Source organism: Colletes latitarsis, chromosome 8 (assembly GCF_051014445.1).
Source record: "Colletes latitarsis isolate SP2378_abdomen chromosome 8, iyColLati1, whole genome shotgun sequence".
NCBI lineage: Eukaryota > Metazoa > Arthropoda > Insecta > Hymenoptera > Colletidae > Colletes > Colletes latitarsis.
Window position 1 is genome coordinate 32,667,446 of NC_135141.1, and position 14,275 is coordinate 32,681,720.

General features: G+C 39.1%; 1 protein-coding gene across 2 annotated transcripts in view; it reads left to right on the plus strand.

The window, feature by feature from the left end:
- LOC143344712 (TWiK family of potassium channels protein 7) overlaps window positions 1-14,275 on the plus strand; it is a 264,886-nt gene that overhangs the window by 186,198 nt on the left and 64,413 nt on the right. For both annotated transcript variants that reach the window (XM_076771023.1, XM_076771024.1), the window contains one exon: window positions 8,169-8,214. The gene's annotated coding sequence lies outside the window, so the exon portion shown is untranslated. The remainder of the gene's footprint in view (window positions 1-8,168; window positions 8,215-14,275) is intronic.

Genomic DNA, 14,275 nt, shown 5'->3' on the forward strand with positions numbered 1-14,275 from the left:
GGAACGGGGGTGGAACGCGGCCGTTTTGCAACCGAGAAAAGGCATTCACGATGAGAAACAATTTCGCGGTTAACCGTGACAACAGATTTGCAGATACCGTGCACGTAGTCGCGGCGTTTAACCCCCCGAGTCGCGAAACTTTTTATTACGAACATTATTCGCGGTAACGTTTAACAATCGCGATTATTTCGATAGTTTAAAGCTACGTCGAAATAAATATTATTTATTGGGAAAAGAATATCCGTCTCGCGTGTCTATCGTTTCGATGTATTGTTTAATAAACATTATTATTCAGCGTTTTAGTCGTAATTGGTCACTGTACGAATACTTTTTACACCCACTGTAATTACATTGGCGATCATAGGTTGCGTATAAGTTAGAATAAATATTGGGAAAATTGTTTTTTTTTTACGGTCGGGGCTGCACCGAAACTTGGAAAAAGCGATTATGTCCTTTGATGGTCCACGAATGTTCATGCATCCACAATAACTTTAACTTTCCCCGCAAAGTGGCGAAAGTTAAGCGTGTTTTCTCAAACACGAAATTGCATTTGCTCCGCCGCTTGAAAGATCTCTGCAGTTTCCGTGAAAAAGCGATACCTCGCCTCTCGTATACTTGCAAAGTGATGATCCAATTGCGAGACGACGAGGACCAAGGGAACGCGTGTAATTGTTATTAGGATTAATTATAAACAATTTATACGTAAGATTATAATAGATTTTGTTCTGTATAATTTCGTGTATTCGAGCGATTTAAAGTCTCCTTTGTCGCGACCATAAGCAATTTAAAGGGTTTTCCCATAGTTTTACGCCACTGCGAAAGGGTTAACATGGTCGTTCTCGCCTTGGTGGCTCCACAAACGCCCCATACGCCTGGAATTGGGTAACACCCAATCAGCGCGTCTGTACATAGTACGAACTACTAGAACGATATCGGGTTGGAAGCTCCATGTATCCACACTAGTTGGTGAAAAGCTTTCTAAACCTTCGGCGTGTCTGCAGGACGGTGCGCGGAGTTGATTAACCACAACTGACACGACAGGTCCAAACTCTGTCCCGCGATATGGGGCCATCAACTGCCAACTACGATGGCCCGAACTCGTCGGATGGACTAGGGGACCCTATCAAACCTTTAGAGACAGGGCCAATGGAGGAGTACTCTCGATTCTGTTAACCTCCAACGTGTGGAACCATTTAACCTTTTGTCGCCATTTGTATCTAACTGTACAAAGTTATTCTTTTAATCAAACAAACCTTTTACGTGTTCTTAAAACCATATGTAGGAAGTTGGAAGTCCATAGAGTTATTCCAAAAGACTTTTGACACTTTTTAGAATTTTAACTCGATGTTAGTGCCATTTATTCGGTGAACAGTTAATCTTAAATTTTCCAAATTGTTCGAGAATCGTGTCCCCGGCGTGCAGCGTTATTTGAATTTCTATGTACGTCGATGGCAAAGAATCATAGCGTAATGTCGGAATTATTCACACTTGAGCAGCCCGGGAAATAATAAAACTTGGGGAAACTAAACCGGTATACAAGCCCCACGGTCTATACAAACGCGGAAACGTATCCAGCCGAAGAATCTGAGATGTCTGGTGTCCACTCGACCACCGACGAAACTTTCCACGGCTTCTATTTTTCACGAAACTTTTCCACCCTTCTGCCGACTTACTTCGAACTTTGCCCGGAAGAAGCGGAGACCGCCGGGAGGGGTTGGTATCCACCAACGGGGTAAACGTAAGCAGAAAATGCGGGAAGGAAGTCGGTTCTGGCTGGAACGAATCGCGGAAAGTTCATTCTGGGCCAATAAGAATGGATTCTCGAGATTCGACACGGGGGGCGGTGCGTGGGACGGGGTTGCATAACTAATGAGCTACCTGATTGTGGAAGAGAGCAAGGGAAAGTCGAAGACGCGACTGCAAAAGACAGGCGAATAAACACGGAGATTGAAATTAATTTGAATAGCACGCCTTTGAGGAATGAGATTTTCTCTAAATAGAAATAATTCGAGCAGCTTACCTTCCGTTATTTTATTAACGTGTTTTATTGTGTATATGCTTTGTGACGACAGGACTGAGGAAAATTATGTCAGTCAAACTTAACTTAAAAAGAATTCCTTATTTTTCTCATCTCTTAATAAAACTACGATTATGTCGACAAGAAAAAATTTAAGATAACTACAAAATTGTGGTCTGTTTGGCTTCAAGTATAACGTGGTAACGTCAGAACATATAACGGTAACAAACTAATCGAGTCTGTGGCGAAACTATGCATTCAGTAGCATTAGGGTTCGCTAAAAATAAGAACTCCGGCGTAACGAAGAGGAAACACAGCGAAGGCTACTGAAATTTCGATAACTCGGCTTCACTTAGTCGAATGGGAAAGAAGTCGTCAAAGGAGTGGGGATGGAAAAAAAGATTAAAGGTACGAGAATGCAAAGTGGGTGACAGCGGAGAGCAGAGGGTAAAGTTAAGTAAGGAGCTTGCTGAAAGAAGAAAGAATTTTATTAAAATATTTAAGTAGCGAATCGCATTAGGGAAATGGCGACACTATTGTTCGCCTGAAATCTCATTATGGCTGAACGCTCGGGCGGGAGGGAGGGAGGGAGGGGGGTGAAACCTCGGCGTACGAACTTTTCCATAGAAGTGGAAAGGAACTAGTAGAGCCTCGCGAGGGGTTGAAAAAAAAGGGGGGAGGTCACTTCGTCAAAATTTCCGAGGAATTGCGCGTCTCTTATGGGTTCCTTGCTCCGGGACTTTAAGGTGCTTTCCTTGTACTCGCCAGAAACTTGCTAATCTCGAACTTCCAGGACGTCATCGGGTCCCGGGATTAATTTATCGTTTCATTGGGACACGAAGAACTATGATAACACTCGTCTGGACTTACGAGAAGTTACTTTCGACTTCTAATTATTAAATGTCCGTTCGAAGCGTTTACGATAACGGTGATACTTTCTCGTTTGTTTCTTTATCGAACTAGTAGTCAATCCACGGGAATGAAATCCAGTTTATCGGTTGTTTTTCTATGTACGAACGAATCAAACATTCGAGGGATGAATTTGAATCTTAAAGTAACAAATGTACCCACAATTTATCTCTATCTGGAAGTTTACAGAGGCAATTAGCGACACCTGTTGAAGATACATTCCTATGAAAAAATGTCGCGTATAAAGGAATTACGGGTTTCTTTAATAAAACAAGCGAGAAACTCCACTAGAATTGATCAATATAATAGGGTACTAAATCAAAGTTCTCAATTTAGGGAGAGGTAAAATTCAACGTACTAACCATAATATCCGAGAAAATAAGTTGCGAGGTACTAGCTCTGAAATCTCAATTTTCCGAGAACTGCAGGAAATTTAATAAAATATTTTACATACCAACGAAAATGCAATCCTGGGCTGCGCGAAAAGTTCTACCTGAATTCCTTCTATTGGAATTCCAAGCAGCCATTCACCGTTGCGATTTACCATCAATTCTAACATGAATCATTGTTGCAAGCGTTGTTGAATATTCTTTTTCTCAAAAAATAAAGTATCAATGCTAGTCACTAAAATTGGTGAATGCTTCGTTTCTACGATCTGAAACTCTGGCACAAGATACGAGAAACCATAATAATTGACTAAAATAGGGTTCGTGTAAAGTGTCTAGGGAAGTAAAAATTGTTCGATATGAGGAGTTGAACGATTCGATTGGCGTCGAAAATTGGCCCCGAAGAATTTGGCTGAAATCGGCCGGAGAAAAGGGCAATTTAATATGAGAAATAGCGAAATAGCGAAATAGTCGATTGGACGGTTGGCGGGAATTGTACGGGATGCGTGTATTGTTGCGCCCATAGGCTAGCTGCATGATCATAATCAAGAAGCTAGGTAGGTACGTAATCCCCCGAAACTGGCGTCCGGGGCACACACCAGGTTGCCCCGAACAAAGCATAAATCACAAAGCGCCGAACATTCGTTATGTGGTATGCGGACCATGAAATACGTGGACTCCCAGCTTCTCTGCGCGTTTACGTGCACACGCACGTGGTCATGGCTGGTATCCATGTACACAGAGTGCGTTACGCTCGACGAAGCAAATTCATCCGATTGGATTCAGTTATTCGTTGTGGTAAAGGTAGACAGAAGGGAATTTTGGGAACGGAGCGTGTGCACCATCAGGTAAATGCCCTGTCAATTTTTTGCAATTCTCAGAAAACGATGTTAAACTCGTCACGGTAGAATAAAGAATTCATTTCGGCACTGTTCGATACTTATTTATAAAAGATAAAGACGATTTCGGCTGAGGGGAGACAGCCCTTTTCGCTCAATAATAAATATAAGAATTCCAAACATTTTTATTCCCTCAATTGCATATTGAACATAGGAAGAATTGTAATTACGAGGCTTTAAGAAATGATGAAAATCTTTTCTAAAGACTAGACAATCGCACAGTCTTTTGCAATCGCTTTTATTAACATTTTCATCCAGCTATTATCATCAGAATTACCTGTTAATGCAACGATCATGGAAATATACAAGTGAATCGACAAAAATCTACCATTATTTGTATCGAAAGATACTTTCACTTGTTATTCGCGTTTTGGATCGAACAAATCCGCGATAAAATCTTTCCCTAGAATTAATTTCATCGAAATACGTTACCGGTGTCGTAATAATGTTTCCGCCTAACTTATTAAAGTGCATTACCGACGAGTATTAGCCTCAAAATTCGACGAGCAGTTCGGAAGTGCAGTTTAAATCTTGAATTCAACGAACGAGCGAAAGCTCGTTTGAACTTTGCAATCTCACTCAGCTTTCAACGAATTGTTCTAGAGAGTTTACTTCATAGAAATGCTTAAACATGTTACGCGCGTTTATCCTTTCATCCCGGCATATTGTCGTTTTCCATTATTTGAGATTATTCACTCATTATTCCAGATCACAAACTACGCGAAACTAATGACTTTGCCGTGTGGAAATTATGCAGTCTTGTTGAAATTTAAATTATTCTGGTACTTTACAAAATTTCTATACACATTATGTAGTATTCTTTGTACGCTTAATGCATCGTGTGGCGGGTTAAAAATCCGTCCTCTAACGAAGAGCTCTCAAAGATCTCAACAAAATACATTTTTTGCTCGATTCCTTATACATTGCGTGTTAAAAAATTTTTAGTAGAACGTTCGGAAATTTTATATATTTATTAATGCGCTATCCTTTTGCTCTGAAATGTAGCCGTCGGTGCAGCAATAAATTCTTTATCGCATAACTTTTATGCGAGACCATAAAATGCAGTTGGCCACATAACCTCTTGCCTTCAACACATGTTCGTGATCCTATTTCTTCTCCGTTTCAACCTTCCAACCGTGGTTCTATTCTTTACAATTCCCTTTTACAATGTCTATGAACTCGACTCGTTCGACTGGATACGCGTGAATTGAGAAAAGGAAAGCGAAAATTAATTTTTTTCTTTTTTTCCATGCGTAGACCGATCGAAACAATTAAATTTTATCAAACTACATATGACACAAAGCTTTACCTTCAGTTTAAATTTGAGCGTATCTCTTTGAACGTTGTAATACCGTTAACCTTAATTTTAATTAATTCCAATTGTCACGGGAATGTTAAAAAGGCAAAACTGATATTTAGCGAATACAAAAGAATTTGATGGTACGTAAAAGCGAATATTTGACTTTGAAAGTAAGTGGTTTAATTAAATGTATAATAGCGTAACGATTTTCATTGTTGGATAGCGCAGATGATAAAACATAAAAGGAAAAAGCCGTGAGCATCAGAGAATATTTAGAGCTAGCCGTTTTGCCTGTGGCTTTGCCCGCGGCGAAATCGTTTCTGTCATTAGTTTTCGTTTTTTATTTTTAATTTTGTCGATCGTGTGTCGAAATTTTTGTATAAAACAAACAATTGTTTGTTTTTATATTGGAACATTTAATAATTCAAGAATTTGTTTCTTGCGGGATATAAAACGTTTAATTTTTATTTGTTTCAAATTAAATTAAACTCGACATTCTCCCTTTTTTCCATGGACTCTTTCAACATAATATTTCACAAAATCTATAATTACAAGTTAAGTACGAACTCTTTCAGCCAGAAGAAACAATTACAAGTTTCACGTTTCTCACATTCGAGTACGTACAATTATTACTTTTTTATTCAGAATAAAATCAATAATTCAACCTGTTCGTTCAGACGTGCACGCAGGGCAAACTAAATACATAACATGAAACATATCCAGACGCGAACTGCGAATGGCTTTGTGTTCGCAACAGAAACCGACTGGTGATGGATAGCCGTAAACGTTTCATGAAGTATTGCATGCAACACGTTCAGGATTGCTTAAATCACATGTTGCATTACACGTTGCGTTACACCCATCTTTACCCGGTTTAAGCGTTGCCTTTTTACCGCTGGATCCTTGGTTATCCTTGTGCACACAAGGTTACTAACTTCTTTCAGGACAGTATTTTTTTCGAATCGAAAGTTCCGAGTACAAATTTCGTTATTTGTTAAATTCGTTACTCGTGGTCTAATTGCTAGCACTTTGTGAGAACTATATACATAGTATGTCGAAGATAAAACGCCCCTGAAAACGAATTTTATTTCAAGTCGATACCGTAGTTAGTTCCAGAGAAAACAATTATTTAAGAAAGAGTACTGGCTAGTAAATACGCAAACATCCTGTATTTAAATTTAGATTAATTTTCAATTAAATAAACAATTCATGATCCAGTTTTATCGTACACTAATTGTAGGATCAGTAGGAATTGCTGAAATTTGTTTGAGTATGTAGCGTCACAGTAAATGTGAAAATAAACATGGAAGACAGCAAAAATTATAGTAGCTGGTATAGTCATTGGATGGAGGATGAAATTCCCTTTAAAATGAGCGTTTGTACGAGTCGATAGCTTCATTAGTTTCGGAGATATGACGATTTTAATTTCAAGTCGATGCGATGGCTAGTTCCGGAAATATAAGGGTCCGTAGTGTTTGTTTACTACGGCCTTGTCAAGGCCGTTGACCGCGCGCGCACATTGGAAAGTAGGTCACGAGTCACGTGCGAGACAAAGAGGTCGGCGCGACGCCTCAGACGGAGACAGCGATAGTCGAATTAAGAAAAATTACCATTTACATAAATCGCAATATCTCGAAAACGGAAAGTCCGATCGTCAAAAACCAAAAACCACTTTAAAGAGGAAGCTTTGCCGCTTCTAACAATGGCTCAATAATTAATAAAACATTAATAGTTTTGGAACTGCACGCGTCTAAAGTTTAACTATTTTCAATACGCGTTATTAGACTACTAAGACAGTGGAAACTGGGGATTCTCTCTTTTTATCTTTTCTATTTACATCAGAAGCTAACCAGAATAATTTATATACATATTTAGAATAAATTGTTCAACCGACAATATATTTTTCTTACAAAACAAACGATAAGAATAGAAGAATACATTTGGTATAGTATTAAAGTACTTTTATTGTAATATCTAGCACGTAAAATAGACAAACAATTTATTACTAAATAGTGACCCATAGAAGCAACATAAAACGAACGTTGTTTTTCGAAAGATGTTAAATAAACAAAATTATGATTAATCGTTGTGAGAAATCAGAATATTGAAGACAGCGAATAGGATTTTCCGTAACGTTAAGAAATTCAATTATTAGATATCACGTTTGTTATTAAATTAGCAATAGATTGGTAAAATTTATACATTCCGTGCTCTGCACGCGGATCAAAGCAGTTAGTTGCAATAAACAGAAATTAATGCGTTCGAGTGGAAATCTGACTCCGACTTTGCCGGTCGCCTTGGACCAATTATACGATTCTAAGAGGATCGCGAAAGTGCATACCTTCTACAAACCAATCCTTTGTGCCGGAAACAATACCAACTCACCACAGTTATCCAATTCTCTGTTGGATGGGTGAATAATCAAATTACGGTGTTATTCGATTTCCTTGTTTCGTGCCACAAGACGATTCATTGCTTATTTGATCAACCATTAATTAATACCCAATTCGACGTTTCCCTTGCAACTTCAAACTGATATTATCAAACTTGCATCGATAATGTGGATTATTTAGCTTCACGACAGTTTTAAAATAATTCTAAAACAAAATCAATAATTTTAAATTAATTTAATTAACGAATTATTTTTTCTTTTCAAGGTGGAACCTCGACAAAAAATAGAGAAATTGCCTCTGCGGGAGAGACGTAAGTATAATTTTAATAAATGAATGAATCATAAAATTAGATTGTTAAAAATTTTGACTAACATACGCGGTGTTCCATGTTTTAGCGATTCAGTAAATTATTGTAAAACATAATGAAACAAGCGGAAATCCCTCGATTTCAATTTTTATTCATTTCGTCGTCGTTAATTTATCGGTTAAAAGCTTAACGAGTACGGACAAGGGTACGAATTACGCGCGCATGTTGTTCCACCAATTGAGTCTTGGTACGCTCCAAAAACAGTTAGATAAATCATAGAAATTTATGGCTGACAGGAATCCAAAACGAGAAAAATCGTTTAAAATATTAAAAGTGATCAATAAATTCTATCCCCCGTGAAACGTTGCATTTTTTATAAATCGAGTTTACCAAGCATGAAATTGGTAATCGTTAAATCCGCGACACAGTACGTTTTTAATATTAGTTCTATTGATTTAGCTGACAATAGAATTCATATGCACGCGAAAAATCTCCAAATTGGAATTTCCATTGATTTTCTGTCGCTTCATTAACCATAAATGTTTAACGTTACAATTTCAATGTTATCTGGATATTCTCTAGTGTTTATTAAAATATTTTTTATATAAACGAATTCTTTATGGTTATGAACAATAAAGGGATCTAACATCAAAATTGCATAATTAAAAAGAAAGTGAACTACTACCATCGCAATAATTATGGTTTCGAAAGTGATAGTAATTATTAATGAATTTTTTGAGAGCCGTGTGCCTGCACGATGGCCCAAAAATAAAAGCCAGAAAACACGCAAAGCAGCGACAGTACGGCAAATAATTTACCAAGAGGAAGAGTATTCTTCGTTAAAGCTACAATGCGTCGTTCTTTTGAAATTACGGTATCTCGGTTGAAGCATTTTTCATGCTTTGTCCACGAATCGAGGATAATGGACTTCCTGTTCACGCGAACCGAGGCAACGCGGCGCCTCTTCTTTCGCTATGCTTTCTCTCTCATTAGCATTCCTAACGCAATATTTCTGACTACGGTCTCCCTCACGTTTCTCTTACTATTCTCTTTTTCCACGTTTCGAACGTTCCCTCTCGGTCCAGGCATCGCGTCAATTAAGAAGGAATTCGAAACTGCGCTGTTATCGTACGGCGCTTTTATGTTCGCGGACATCAAACGGAACCCGTGAAATTATTTAAAGCTTTCCGCCCCCAAATTGCCCGCGAAACCCAATCGTATTTTCATCGTCGATGGACGAAATACGCGAAACCGTCGGTAGGCACGTATAACTATATACACGCGATACCGTATGAATATTAGATCGATTCATTAACTTCTTTATAAGTACCAACAGAGGCCAAATTACGAGGGGACGAAATTAATTTATAACCGTGTCACTTGTTATGATACAAACAAACGACTATGACGCGTTTGAATAATATTAAATTTCGCGGCTGAGTTTCGTGCATTTTACGCGTGCACGATATATGTAGAATTTTATGTAAGTCCTCGCATAAGTTCTTTCAAATAACTTTTTCCTAATTACGCTTGCAAGTAATTTTTGAAGATTATAGCACAACATTTTAGCTTATTTTCACAAACAAAACAAGCACAAATAACCGAAAAGAAAATAACCAAAACTTACTACGTAAATTTCACTAGAAACACACATCAAAGATCGGTGAGTAATCTTGAATCACGTGATTAAGGGTAATTTTTACACATTTTCTACTCGAATGTTTAGAAAACTCTCCTCAGTACTCTCAATAAACATTTTCTCCAGAAAAGATCAAATTTGAACGCTTATGATCGTTGTGTCAATGCCGCGTAAAAAGCTGGGTATCTCTGGTTGCCTAAACGTTCTCGATAATTAAAATCGTGGCCCCCGAAAATACTAAAGCCCCGGTCCGGCTGGGATTAAAAGCGCCTAAAAATACGTACGTAGGGCCCTTTGAGCGCGCGTTAGCACGGGGAATCTTTGTTTCGCTGGCTGGGATTAAATCCTCACCGAGAGGCGGATTATAGTCGCAGGGACGACAGTTTGTGAGCAGTATCGCGACTCCCGTTATCAGGGGCGACCGCTTCGCGATATTTTATTACCGCTCTGCCGAACGACCCACCCTCGCCTGCACCACGAAACTCGTCTGGGAAGCTTTGCGCGCCGCGGCGAAAGTTTTGTCGATGTCAGAGAACTTTCGGCAAAGTTTCCCGCGCGACACCGTGTTCCCCGGATCGTTGAACCGCCTAATAGACTTACGTTTACACGCGTGTCTGTGTTAGACCGCAGACTACGAGAGGGATGCCCGTGGAACGCGATATTTAAACATTTCACAACTAATAAAACATAATAATAGTTATTCATTTGTGTCTGACGAACCCTTTGGTATACGTATGATAGAGGTAGACGAGAAACTATCGAGGGAACTGAATTCAATTGTTTATCGTATGAACAATATTAAAATAACCTGATGTTTACATCAAACAGTGGACGAAAGGTAGAATGTCAAGTTTCAGCACTTTCGAGAAAAAGAAAATTTACCTGTTGAATATAATGTTGCAATTGTATGTTTTTTTTTTATATTTCTTCGTGTTTTATCGTTTTACTAGTTTACAGCGAAGAAAGTTAGAAGAGTAGAAAAATAAATGAGCTTATTCGGGCCGGATGATGATGTAGTGCTGTAGGTGGACACGTAGGGTATAGCACAATATGCAAAACTGCTGACGCGCAGTATCTGCTACTCCCACGCGGCATCGTGCGATTTGATACTAGAATTTTCAATGGGCAAGTATCGTAGCCGCTTTCGCGCGAATCCCGTTACGCTCCCATGCGGTCGGTGTTAATGCAGTCCGCAACAAATGACAAACAACAAGCTGCGTCAACGCGGCGTAGTAGCCACAGGACCGAAATTCGCCGCGACGGAGCAATGGACATAGGTCAGGGCGAGAAAGGGGGTGGGTGGAAGCGAGGGACACGAGGCGTAGGAGGAGGAGGAGGTCGAAGGTTATCCGCGCAACGTGTAAACGCGCGCACCCTGGAAATTTGCAAGTAAATAGCAATTAATCAGTGTCTGTATGAATGGGCCGGCGCCGTTAATTTGTCATTTCGCGCCGCGACAATTTGCATGCGACTGTCACCGTCGTTGAATTCGCCCCCTTGTCGCACGTGCAATATTATATATATACGTATATGGATTGAAAATGCGAACGATACGCGCAATTTTCCGTCGTTGTCGCAGCGGTGAGTGCGCCCGATACTCCCGATGATCGATGAAACGTCCGAATTATTAGCGCGGAACTGATCCCTCGATGTGAATGAAGCAACCGGTACCGAACACTGGAGACGTCTCATTAAGGGGATTCGTTAAGAGCCTGTTCGAAAAACGATTTACGAACACAGAGGGTGCAGAAACGTTCGAAACGGCAGCGTTGAAATCGCAACGTTCCAATTTCATATTTTACGTATTGTCGTTGCATGATCCCGGGTTCAAGGGACCCCGACACGTTCCACGCGGTAATGCAATAAATATTTTCACAACTTCGAACACGCCGCGCCGTTTCAAAGTGCAATAAGTACGGGGGTAACTCGCGATACGCGCGGAAAGTTGAAAATGAAGTTTTCGCCGGCACTGGAAACGCTCATTTCTATACATTTTTCGCCGGAATATCTCTAAATATACATTCCCCTCGGTTACTTGTTGGGAACTACGTCGCTCCTTCTGAATTCGTGATTCCCGTGGTCCCTGGGAACTGTGAAGCCGATCCTTCGAGTGAAACCGCGACAAAATAATTTTCCTTCCATCTTCTTATAGATATTTTTTACAAGAAAAGTAAACGTTTCTTTATTTCGACGTTTTGCATGCATATTTGTTTACGTTTCACGAATGTTCACGATTTTTTTCAAGTGAAAATAATCAAAACTCTCGTTACGTCAACGAGAATAACCTCTGGTAAGTGACAACAGAGTTTGCAATTCGTTATAATAGTTACACCAGAAAGACAACGAAATATTAATTGGTTTCTTTGTGGAAAATGGATGCGGAACGTACTGATTTTTGTAATATAAAATTTATTTGATTCAAAGTAACAGCCACGAAAATTGCAAAGAAACGGGATACGTATAGCGAAGCAATATTCTATTTAATTCTTGAATGGAAATAAATTGTCTAAACCAAGTTTGCGGCCGGTTGTTGAAAGTTCGTTTTAAAAGCGACAATTCCACCTTTCGCTAGTAATTTCTCTATGCCTCTCGCCCTCTCTTACAACTTCTCTGTTTCCGCTTTTCCTCTCTCCGTTTTCTCTTCGTCTTTTTTTTTTTATTTTTACGGCATTCTCTGTCGGCGAAACGACAAAATGAAAGTTTCGCAACGGGCGAAATCGTTCAAGTGTCTCGTACAGCGCTTTTCGCGCTTCGAATGAACAGAAAAGCTTCGATAAAGTTTCAAGATATTTCGAAATCGTTCCCACCTATCGTTTAGACGCTGAAAGCGAAGTAGCGAGGAAAATCGAGAATCGTTGCGTTCGATTTGGAAGAAAAAATTGCGGCCCTATCGACGGTTAGGGGCGTTGCAACTTCGACAACGCTGATGGAACGCTTCCAACGTTTCACAGTTCGTTTAAAGTTCGAGGTTTTCTTCTTCTTTTTACTAATTCGATTACTTTTTATGTTTAATAAAATATTCAGAATTAGGACCTAGCTTCTTCGATTTAAACGAATCTGATTTTCAATTCATTTTCAGAAATCATGTCCTCGTTTTATGTATTAAGAAATCACGAACCACATTTATTATCAAGTTACAGTTAAAATGTTAATATGTATTATAAAGTCACGAATTACTATTCGTTACTAACTAATAATATACATAATATATCAATAAAATTTCATATGTAACGCAATATTACATCCTGATAGAATTGTTTAAAATAATTACTGGGAGTGTTGTGTTAATTATTCCGTATTACTTGTTTGGTCGTACAGTATATTGTAACAGACATGATGCACTTTGTGATTTTGTGCATGTTCCTGTCAGCTAAAAAATATGTCAAAGAGGAAGTATTGCTATACGTAAAAAATTGACTCGACTTTTTTGACGTGTCCTGAGTTCGCAAATGCGAAAAACCGGTTGCAAAATTCTGTACGCGTGAACGTACGTCGGCGTATATTACTTTGTATCTCAGAAGTGATTTATTAGAACGTTATTGGAAAGTATAGCGAATTCTGTATTCGAAGCATCGACGATAATAAATTTTTTAAAAAATTTTATGGGGAGACAGTGATAAATTTTGTATCCATAAAATAGTATTGACGTTTGTTTTTCTTTATACTTGAAGCGTACGTGTGGGGCATTAATAAATTTTTTAAATTCTGGTTAAATGGTAGGGAGGTACTGACATATATTCAGCAATAATAATTCCAAGATTCTATTTTCATAATGAATAAAATTTCAAGTAAATCGGTAACGCCAATTTTTTTAAAAGATCACCTTAAGGGGGTATTCTAATATAGAATTCTAATTCACAATGACAAATCCTGTCACCCATTCGAATGAATGTCCCGTAAGAGCAGTTAGTTTCAAGCATTACGCATATTACATCTTCTCTTTGTCATTTTTTTTCAATCCGTCGCAGTGATTTCTTGAAAGCGAGACCATTCGAAGCGTTCTAATATAATACCAACTTCAGTGCCCACGATTGCAATCTCAGTGCACAGGAAGTTGCAATTAATTTATATTTTCTATCGTAAAATTTACATATATATCCCGTGACGTCGCGATGGACCGCGGTCCATCCTATCAGACGCAATCCAGAACGTGTAATTCGGCTTACTTCCGCTAATGAAAGAGGCCCAGGCGCCTACTCGCCGCACAGACACGCACGCGTAGATTAATTTCGACATTGCATCCAGAATAATGTGAGCAACGTGGGACTACGGGAGGGGGGCTCAGATCGATCGACGCGTCGTGCGATTCGCATTCATTCGGTTAATTCCGCCGGTTAATTCGGCAGGTTTGCACGGTCGGCGCAGCCTCTGCAAACGAGGGCAAATTATTGTCATACCGACGATAATTGAGCATGGCCGACTAAT